This window comes from Mesoplodon mirus (genome assembly GCF_964341445.2).
Source record: "Mesoplodon mirus genome assembly, chromosome: 10".
In the NCBI taxonomy this organism is placed as follows: Eukaryota; Metazoa; Chordata; class Mammalia; order Artiodactyla; family Ziphiidae; genus Mesoplodon; species Mesoplodon mirus.
This window is the reverse complement of record NC_138986.1, coordinates 1,981,077-1,991,740: the sequence shown is the minus strand read 5'-3', so window position 1 is coordinate 1,991,740 and position 10,664 is coordinate 1,981,077. Positions and strand designations below refer to the sequence as shown.

General features: G+C 50.3%; 1 long non-coding RNA gene across 1 annotated transcript; it reads right to left on the bottom strand.

Moving 5' to 3' along the window:
• Positions 1 to 2,239: 2,239 nt before the first annotated feature.
• LOC309811245 lies at positions 2,240 to 5,191 on the bottom strand. The gene is made up of 3 exons (XR_014295125.1): positions 4,764 to 5,191; positions 2,763 to 2,817; positions 2,240 to 2,645 (listed from the first exon to the last, which is right to left on the bottom strand). It is a non-coding gene; the product is annotated as an uncharacterized lncRNA (long non-coding RNA).
• Between the last annotated feature and the right edge of the window lie 5,473 nt (positions 5,192 to 10,664).

Below are 10,664 nucleotides of genomic sequence, written 5' to 3'. Positions count from 1 at the left end.
CCACAGCGATTCCCAAATGAAAGTGGAGGCGGGGCTCCCGCAGGGTCAGCTGGCTGATTTGTTCAAAATAGAGACATTTGCAATGCAGGTAGGCTTGTGCGTTTTGAAAAGCTCTCTGGAGACATTTAACGGCCCCATTACATGGAGTCCCCACCTACCCAGCCCGGCTCCATTACAAGGAGACCCTGGCATGCGGGATGCAGTGATACAGCCAAGAGGCGGCTGGGCCTCTGGGTCCCTGGGGATGACAGTGGAGTGTGTGACAGAGGCCGTCTGGGCACAGGTGGCAAAGGAGCAGGACGTGGGGCAGTTGGGCCTGCAGTCGGTGGAGAAACCGTGTCCCCATTCATTCTATGTATGGCTCTGCTCTGATCCACTCATTGCGATTTTCATTTTAATGTGCCATTTACTTTTCCTCTTTCCAAGCCGGCAGGGGTATTTCCCTGCGGCCCCCCTGGGTCCCTCTCCACGTTCAGCTGCCCCCTGCTTCAGATCCAGACAGGGTCATCCTCATCCTGGGGACCCGAGTGGTCCAAACAACCCTGTTCTATTCACTATTCTATCCCTCAGCTCAGTCCTACACAACCGCTTACACACACACACACACACACACAGAGAAAATAACCGGAGAACCACACTCCCAAAGGTAACCATCCTCTGACTTGAGGTGTCAGTAGGACGTCCAAGTTTCTCTCCTGGGGCTGTAATGCCCCGTCTCACGCCCTACACCCCTGGGGAAGGTTCTCCCAGCTCTGCAGTGAAGGGCTCGCATGAAGGGAAGAAAGTGCGATTGGGGTTAAGGAGGAGAGACAAGGAAGGGGACTGAGCCCCCGGTGATTACCTACCGGTTCCTGCCCCCATGGTTCTGGGGGGAGAGGGTCCCCGACTCATGCCTGCCAAACCCAACCTGAATGCCTGGCGAGCGTCAGGACCACACAGAGCGGAGCGGGGAGGAGATGGTTTTATGGAAAAGACCTGACGGGGGGTGAGGGTGGAGGTGACGGCGCCTGGAACCGCACCTTGTATACAGTAGGCGCTTAGCAAGGATCTGTGAGAGGGTGAATGGATGAATGAAGGGCGAAGCGACAGCCGGTGAGCAGAGCCTGTCATGTGCCGACCCGGAGCCTTAGGACGCAGGGTGGGAGCAAGTCGCCCAGGTGGGAACAGCAGCTGGAGGGTTTCCTGAAGCCCCATTCAGCCTCCGCCAGAGACCACAGGCTCCGCGGGCTTCCTGACAGGCTTCAAGTGCCAAGATCAAAGGTGAGGAATGTTTTGAAACTAGGAGAAGTTTGGGCTCCATCCCTGGTTTCCCAACCCCTCTGTCCAGAGTCCCTGTGATCTGTTCCCTGAGTGGAGTTTACACAACTTTTCTCCAGCCCAGCTGACACAAAGAAGCCGAGGGGCTGGGAGGCTCTGCCACTTAGTTAATCATCGTAAATGGACAGCAGACCATTCCACATGCTTTCGTGTATTACCTCACTTAATCCTCACAACAGCCCTGTTTTTATTCACATTCCACAGTTGAGAAGACTGGGCAGTTACAAAGCCCCCCAAGGCCATGGTGAGTATATTGGTCCCTGGGAATTAGACACAGGCAGTGTGGCTCCACAGGGCTTGCTCTTAACCTCCAGGCTATACTGCCTCCCTTAAGCCAAAACACTAGGTTACGGGTATCTACTCTGTGTCCAGCTGTCCATCCATCCACCCGACCATCCATCTGCCCACCCATCCAGTCAGCTGTCCACCTGTCCACACATTCATCCACCCATCCATCCATCCATCTGTATATCCATCCTTCCTACCATCCATCCATCCCACGATCCATCCCTCCATTCAAACATCCATCCCCCTGTCCATTTATCCATCCGTTAATCCATCTTTCTGTTTGCCTGTCCATCCATCCACCCATCCAACCACCCATTCATCCATTCATCCATCCATCTGTCCGTCTCTCCGTCCATCCAACCATCTATATATGTATCTATCACTAACAAGTCTTATAGGATACTGGTTAGGCAGGAGTCCAAACAAGATGACAAAGGGAGGAAAAGGAGATGACATGCCTATTGTCTGTATTATCACATGTATTAGTCTACACACATGGAGAAAACACGAAACAGAGGCTGAGGTCTGGTGAGCATTCCTCTGCGGCGCAGGAGGAAAGCTTCCCCAGGTGTCTTCCCTATTGACCCCCCTCTAGGCCCATCCTCACCCTCTCTCTACCTGTTGTCTCTGCACTTCACACCATCCTTACACTCCCCCAGGAAAGCCTTTCTTCTCATCCCCCAAGCTTCACCTTAGTTCTGGACAATACTGCATTTTTGCCAAAGCATAAACTTCATTTATGGAAGGAAACTAATTAGACATTTGGCCCTCAATTACCAGGACCAGAGTGACCTAAGGGGCCGACTACATTGATTGGTGAAATTATAACAAAACACATCTAATTTTCCACAATCTTGGCATCGTATTCTATGACAAGTGAAACTCACATTCTCGGGACAAGCTCTGTTGTAAATATAACGATGAACTATGAGCTATTTCTCAGTCTTGTTACCACCAGCGTAAATTCAAATGTCAGCACACAAGCGATTGCCAGGAGACAGCGTGAGTGCCAACTCATAATGGAGTCTTTGTGTTTCCATCTGGTGCAAAAGAGAGGAAACAGCTTTGATCAATAGATAATATGCACAGTTGTTGGGGGCTTTCAATACAGCCAATAAACACAATCTTAAAATTGAGTTCAGTAAAGCTACGCTCACCTTTCATTTCTTTGTACTGGCCTTGATCGACCTTAAGCTTCTGTAATGTTGCTACCTATGGGACAAAGTTGAAGGACAAAAATTAGAATGAAAGAAATGAAAAGTAATCTTGCTTTTCCTTCTGATTTTAAAACAAGGTCACTATTTATCACATCCATATTATATGTTACACATCTCAAGATCCTCATTCTCTGTTAGGTGAATGCTTGATTAGCTATGCTTTTCTGAACAACAACCGCTCATGTTGATTAAGTGCAGAGATGGCAGCTAATGCTGCTCACTGGTACCCATGAGACCCCCCAGCACTCAAATCCCTTTCCTCTGGCCACTGGTTCTGGCATCCTGGGCCCAGAACGAGGATAATGCAAACCCAGAGGACTCACAGCTGATGCCCAGTGGACGTGTAGAAGGAGCAGAAACTGACACCTTGGGGTTGCTGGATTCTGTGGCTTCTTGCAGCCTCCCTAATAAAAGTGCCCACTGGGCACCGGACTCTGTTCTAAAACCTTTAGCTGTAGCCACTCATTTTGTGCTCAGAGCAGCCCTCTGAGATGGACTCTGCTCATGCCTAGTACAGAGCCTGAGGCACAGAGTAGAAAGGTTTATGGCACCCTTACACCCCAGTGCTTTAATAAATCAAGTCATTTTATAAAACTCAGATTCTGTTCTTAAGGCCTTAAATATTCAGTTTTATGTGCACAACAGTGGATGACAACAGCAAGATGATTTCTACTGCTTCTTGAGAGTGAGGGACATCAAGACTGAATAAAGGATGCAGACCACCCCCCTGGCCAATCGGGAGTGCTCCATGACACTCGCCCCAGAGCAGTCGAGAATGGGACTAGAAACCAGCTTCCAAGCGGGTAGAGCTGCGTCAACCTCATTGGGCTGGTTTCAGCCATGAGCTGCTGAGCCCCGAGCCACACCTCCCCTGCCACCCAGGACCTTCAGCTCGGTGCTGTCGAAAGGGGTTCAAACCCTGGGGTTTCCACAAGGAACTGCAACGGAAGAGAGTGAGGGCTTGCTTCCGGAGCTCCACCCACCCCCAGCTCACCAGAGCTGCCCTGCTCCCGGATTTATACATTGGATTTCCATTCTAACCTTATTTGAAGAGAGAGTTCCATGCCTTGAAAAAACGTTGAAACCCACTAGTGTAAAATAAGCCTGCACTCAGCACTATTTACAACAGCCAAGACATGGAAACAACCTAAATGCCCACCGACAGATGAGTGGATAAAGAAGATGTAGTACGTACATGCAGTAGAGTATGACTCAGCCATAAAAAGAATGAAATTACGCCATTTGCAGCAACATGGAGGGACCTAGAGATTATCATACTAAGCGAAGTAAGTCAGAAAGAGAAAGCCAAATACCATGTGATATCACTTGTATGTGGAATCTAAAATACTACACAAATAAACATATCTAAGAAACAAAAACAGACTCACAGACAGAGAAGAGACTTGTGGTTGCCAAGGGGGAGGGGATGAGGGAGGGCTGGATTGGGAGTTTGGGGTTAGCAGATGCAAACTATTACATATAGGATGGATAAACAACAAGGTCCTACTGTATAGCATAGGGAGCTCTATTCAATATCCAGTGATAAACCACAATGGAAAAGAATACAGAAAAGAATACATATACGTATAGCTGAGTCACTTTGCTGTACAGCAGAAATTAAACACAACATGTAAATCAACTAGACTTCAAAAAATTTTTTTAAAAATAAGCCTGCACTCAGGAGGCACACAGAACAAGTCTGCGAGCCACCTTTGCACTTCCGAGTCCTGCAGCCTTGCTAGAGTTACCTTCCCCGTTACTTTAGTGCCTCGGGCATAAAATGGAAATAACAGGATATGGGATGTCCCTGGCAGTCCAGTGGTTAGGAGTCCGCGCTTCCACGGCAGGGGGCATGGGTTCAATCCCTGGTCGGGGAACTAAGATCCGCAAGCCTCGCGGAGTGGCCAAAAAAAGAGAAAATATTAGGAAAATTGTGCCTACCTGGCAGGGCTGTGGAGCAGCTCCAACTGCACGTGGACTGTAAGGCTTGTGATGGACGCCAGGGTGTCCGCAGGGCTGGGAAGGACGGCCTTCCTGGAAGAGGCGGCATCTGAACTCAACCTGAAGGACGGAGAGGAAGTAGCTGACCTGGCCTCTCCACGTGGAGGGGAAGCACAGGGTGAGACCGCTCCTGTGTCACACTATCAGCTGCTTGACATGGAAAGAATCTGCCTGCTGAGGCTCTTGCATTTTTTGTTACTCAGCTGCAGCCAGGGAGTAGAGAGGAGTGTATTGTTGCCAAAACAGATTTCTAAGATGATACGCTTTGAATCCTGGCAGAACTCCGGGTTGGATTTACACTCCATCCCAGTGGATCTCTAATTCTACGTTAGTTACCTCCAATGTAGCCATCTTCAAAGAAATTCACCGGCCCGTGACATTTGACTTAATCATAAAATCAGTCTCCGGGAGGAAAATCTCATCCTCCAGGCTCTGCCCTCCAGGCTCCAAATCACGCGGTAGCAGCCGGGACAGAAAACAAGACTGAAAAGTACTCCTTGGCCTCAATTAAGAGGCATAGTTTGTGCATGAAAACCCAGTCAAATTGAATGGAACCTTTCTATGGGAATTTTCACTGGGGTAGGACGGGGCTCTTCAAGGTAAGCGCGGATTCCAGGAGGGAAATGACGCTCAGGTGGGCAGGGGCTTCCTGACTGTCCTACCTCGGCCAGGTTTCTGCGCTTCCGGTGGGGGAGGGGGGCTGGAGGGGGGCTGGAGGGGGGGCTCCCGTCCTCCTCCTTTGTTCCTCCAGCCAGAGACTGAGGGCCCGAGGGTTGTGAGGACACAGGGAACATGCTTCTGAGTCCCCACCCGACGCAGGCCGGTGAGAAACGGGACACGTCCCTCGGTGGGGGTCAAGCACCTGGACAAGCGCCTCGTGAAGCCACCGGGACGTCCTCCTCCAATCCGACTCTGCCATTCATTCATGAACCACGTGTTCATCCCCCGCTCTCCCACTCCAACCCCCCATCCCCACCCACCCAGGGATGCCCAGGAACCGCCTGCTCTTCAGTGGATGGATTTGATCTCCATCTCACTGATTTAACTACCATTTTTGGTGACCTGGGTCCATGAATCTGATGTCCACAATCTCCGATTGTAACTCATTTTAAGCAAGCTTTCCCTAGTGACCCGGCTGTGACCTGACCGTCGCTGGCACCTATGGCACGTGTGTAGACCCCTGTGAACACACCCTTGCTTTCCCACCCGGGCCGGCGGAGTTGATGAGGTTCCCAGCAGGCCCATTAGAGGCGGGCAGGTTGGTACTTCCAGCCTGCTGGGTTCACGTTCTTCAAAGTCAGCCTAAGCGGCTTGAACCAGCTGCTTTACAGCCCAGGAGCTCAGGTCTTGACCTGTGCACTGGGGAGGACAACACCTTCCCCACAGCAGTGTGGTGTTTACGCACCCAGTGCCCGTGGATCCAGCAGGCATCTTGTTTATTTTCTTTAGTGGTAGCCGCCGGCTGAGTGACCAACGTGCTCCCCACGGGCACTTCTGAGGACCTTGCCTCCGTCGGCTCATCAGCCTGCAGGGCCGCTGCATCCCCAGACGCTCCCGGATGCTGGCGGTTATCGCCAGGGTAGCCGGGAGCCAGAGATGGCTCAGGGCCCTCCCGCCGGTGGGGTCTCCCTTCTGAGACAGGGCTGTGCTCGGCCCCGTGGAGAGGCCGACACATAGGGGCCGGCCTGGAGGGAAGGTGTGACTTCCCAGAACAGGTCTGACGGGGTTGCTTAGTCACCAGCCACCTGACCTTCACAGCAAGTCACCCTGTGGTCTCCCTCCTGAGCAGACCCCACCTGGGCGCGCATCCTTGGTCCAGTCAAGGGGCAGGGGTGACATCATTCACGCAGGAAGGACCACGGAGGGCCTGGCCAGCACACGTCAGCCGCTCAGAGCTCCCTGGACTTTTCCGCAAAGTGGTCCCTGATGGTGCTGTGAAAGGCTCTCCAGTATTCAACTAACCATGTGGGGTTGCGCGGAGCGTTCGAGGGAATAGTCCTGGGGAAACATCCCCACAGGCCCGGGAGTGATGCAGGCGCGAGAGATGCTGGCTTCATCTTGGCGGCTTCGTCCTTGACCCCGGCACCTTCGGTGGCCAGTTATTTCCTCTCTAGTTTGTCAGAATCGTCTAAAAATGCACATGGGAGTTTTCCAGATTCCTTTCTCTTCTTCCTCAGGTTATGACTCGGTAATTATTACTTGGATGTATTTGAAAGGCTCCTCGGGGAGATGGCGCTGCTATCATTTTCTGTAAAATAGCCTTCGTTTTCAGGAGAGAACATCTCTCAGTACTCAGTCCCTCTCTGTGATCATCAGAATAGTACACCAAGGTTCTACTTAGTTTTATACGGGGACCAAGTTTTAGCTGAAGAAACAGAATGAATGACCAAATGTAGACTCCAGAAATACAGAATTAGGCCCATTTTAACACGTGGATTGTAACATAAGAAATATGTCTGGCGTGGCTCCCCCGCACGACATTATTCCTAAATATGCACGAGACACGTTTTCCTCCATTTCAGTGAAACATGTTGCCCTAAAACAGTTAGTCCCTGTTTTTGCGCCTGATAACCACCCACGGGCTCATGTCACCTGTCCCCAGGCTCACGGGGAGTGCCTGGTGGCCGAGCCGAGCCGTGCACAGGAAGAGGCGAGCTGCCAGGACCCCAGAAGCAGGTCTTCTAACCAAAGTCCACAGGCGGGCCGGGCTCCAACGACGACCCCACTTGAGAGGAAGGACGCGATGCCCTCCCAGGAAGGACACCCCGACTGTCCTGCCCCCACTTGTTGATGCTCAGCCCCCCTTCCTCGCCCTCCATCTGACTCCAGCAAAGCCCCCGATGGTCCTGCCAGGACAGCACTTCCCAGTGGGAGGTGGAATCGTCCAAATGTGGTCCCTAGAGAGGATGAGGGCGCCGACGCCTGGAACTGTGGCTTTGCATCCTGTTACCCGAGAATACGACTCTCTCAGAAGACAGGGATTGTCCCCCGGGGTCGGGACCGAGGTGTGCAGGACGCCCATCACGGAGGTGAGAATGGAGCCTCCGTGGTGGGACAGCCAGGAAGGCCACGGTCCCACATCTGTTAGCCAGTCCTCACACGGACCACATAGGTCTGGGGCACTGGCGCATCCTCCGGCAGAGGACTTGGCGGGTGACCTGTCCCAGACCTGCGCCCTCCGAGATTTCCGAGACTTTGGCAACAGAACTTTGTTCTCTGTGGCCATTCATCCCCCCAGGGTCCCTCTCACCGTCGCCTATCCCCTCTAGGTGGCTGAATCTCCCCCGTCTCCCGATGGCCCACAGAGCGAGGGCACCTGCACGAGACGTGTGGTCCAGGCTCTCCTGTAGCCGCGTGGACGGTGCTGGCTATGCCGCTTTGTCCCCCGCTTCCTCCTCCACCCAACCTCTCTTCCTGCGGCTTCTGAAAATCTGTCCTCCTCGGCACGAGCGCCCCTGCCCCTTTCCTCGTTTCCGCAGAGCCTCTCCACCCGGACCCCACGTTCCCAGCACCTCTTTTACACATCGCCCCTCCTCCCCCAGTCTCTCTGCCTACGAGACCAGATCCAAGCCCCCGAGCGTGGTCTTCGTTCTTCTCTGCCCACCCAGCCTCGTGATATACACCACTCCTTCAAGCCAGGACCCCAGTCCCAAGAGTGCCGTCGGCACACCCTCTGGGCCAATGCTCCAGCAGCCCCAGCTTCCCTGCCCCCGGCCCCATTCACAGGACCAGCCTCTGCTCTCCTCTCCGGGTGCTCAAATCCTGACCACCGTGAATGCAGATACCACCCTCACCTCAAGCCTGAACATCCCAGACCAAACGACTTCGGCCTCCTCATCGTTCTGGTACCCTCTGTGGGCTCTGTCATTCATCCGGCCCCCCTCACAGGCACGTAGGTGGTCCCTGAGGATGGGCGCATCTTCAGAAAGGATGAAGGCCTGCCCATCAATTGTTATAAACCATTCCTCCTGGTCCCGTCCATTTAGACACTCTGCAGTGGGGAAGCATCAAAACAGTTAACTGAACGGTAAACCAATTTAATATGTAAACCAATATATACTTTAAAATGATACAATATCTTCCCCTTCATTCTCTAAACTACATAATTATCACGTGAACACCTTTATATACGAAACCATTTAACAAGATGTAGAAATTGTAGCGCAAATTGTTTATCCAACCTAATAAATTCCAAATCATCAACAGACACCTAGGACTTCCCTGGTGGCACAGTGGTTAAGAATCCGCCTGCCAGTGCAGGGGACACGGGTTCAAGCCCTGGTCCAGGAAGATCCCACATGCCACAGAGCAGCAAAGCCCGCGAGCCACAGCTACTGAGCCTGCGTGCGACAACTACCGAAGCCCGTGTGCCTAGAGCCCGTGCTCTGCAACAAAGAGAAGCCACCACAATGAGAAGCCTGTGCACTGCAGCGAAGAGTAGCCCCCCCTCTCTGCAGCTAGAGAAAGCCTGTGTGCAGCAACGAAGACCCAACGCAGCCATAAATAAATAAATTTATTTTTTTTAAAAAGAGAAAAAACAGACATCTAAAAACTTGGGCGTGACTTTTATTTGACAGAACTGTGCCTATAAGATGCCTCTGAATGAGCCACAATTGACATGGGAACCCCCAAATCCTTCTGGCTTCCCTCTTAATTACACCATCGTTAGGCGACTTTAGTTCTTTTAACATTTTTGACATGGTTCATAGGACAGAAGCCCGTGTGAGCATTTGCAACACTAACATCCATTACGTGTAAATATTCCAGCTCTAAGAACACTGTCTGACATTTTCGTGTGTTCAATATCTCTGCTATTAAACTAAATCTTGAAAATTGGTTCTTGGATTGTCATATTCACTAGCTGGCTGAATTTTCTTTCTCCACGGAACTTCACACATGTCATCTGACCTAGTTTCAGAATTCCAAAATTTGAAAACCTTAACACTTCATTTTATTTTTTCACTTTTTTTTATTAAACCACAAGTGCATTTTCACATAATTTATTAGGCAAGCTGGTAGTTTTTCCTCTTGGAGTAGCTACTGTATGTTTTCATTTCAAATTTAATATCTTATTTCTTCCCTTGAATATAATCTTCTACTTTTCCTTCATAGTTTCATTTATTTGTTTTCTGTGTTCGTTCACTGAATAAATATTTGTGGAGCACCCACCAGGGGCGAGTGACATTTTAGGCACATGGGATACATCAGTGATCAAAATCAACAGTAAAATTAACAAAAATCTCTGCCCTGAAGGGGCTTACAGAGTAGAGGAAAGAAAATAAATAATAAACATAGCAAAAAAAATGATACCTGTTTAAAGATGATAAGAGCTATGGGGGGAAGATAGAGCAGGGAAGAGGGTTCAGGAGTTCTGGGGACAGTGGGGACTGCTTTGAAATTTTAAATAGAATTCTCAGGGAAGTTCCCACCTTCAAGAATATATGTCTGAAAGCTTTCTTCATCCTTGCCTTAATAACTGAAATGTCTTTCTTAATGCTAAAGAAAATACTGACACCCTTGTTGGAGAGTAGTGTGCATTAAAGCCAATATTTAAATGCTTATCCTCTCCCAGTTCACTAATTTTATTAGAGAGGCTGAACTTACCTTGATACTCTTTTTAAATGCTGTAATACCTCTAGCTGTACAGGGTATCCATTCAGATCCAAATATTCTTCTAATTTCCTTCATTTCTATTCCTAGCTCTTCAGATAGAGTATTTATAATTCTCTCTGCTGTTTCCTTGGTATATGAAACAAATATAAAGCTTTTCGAGAAAAGCTATAAGGTGATCAATTTACATATTTTATTATATCATCCAGATATAATTGAACGTGGTCATTT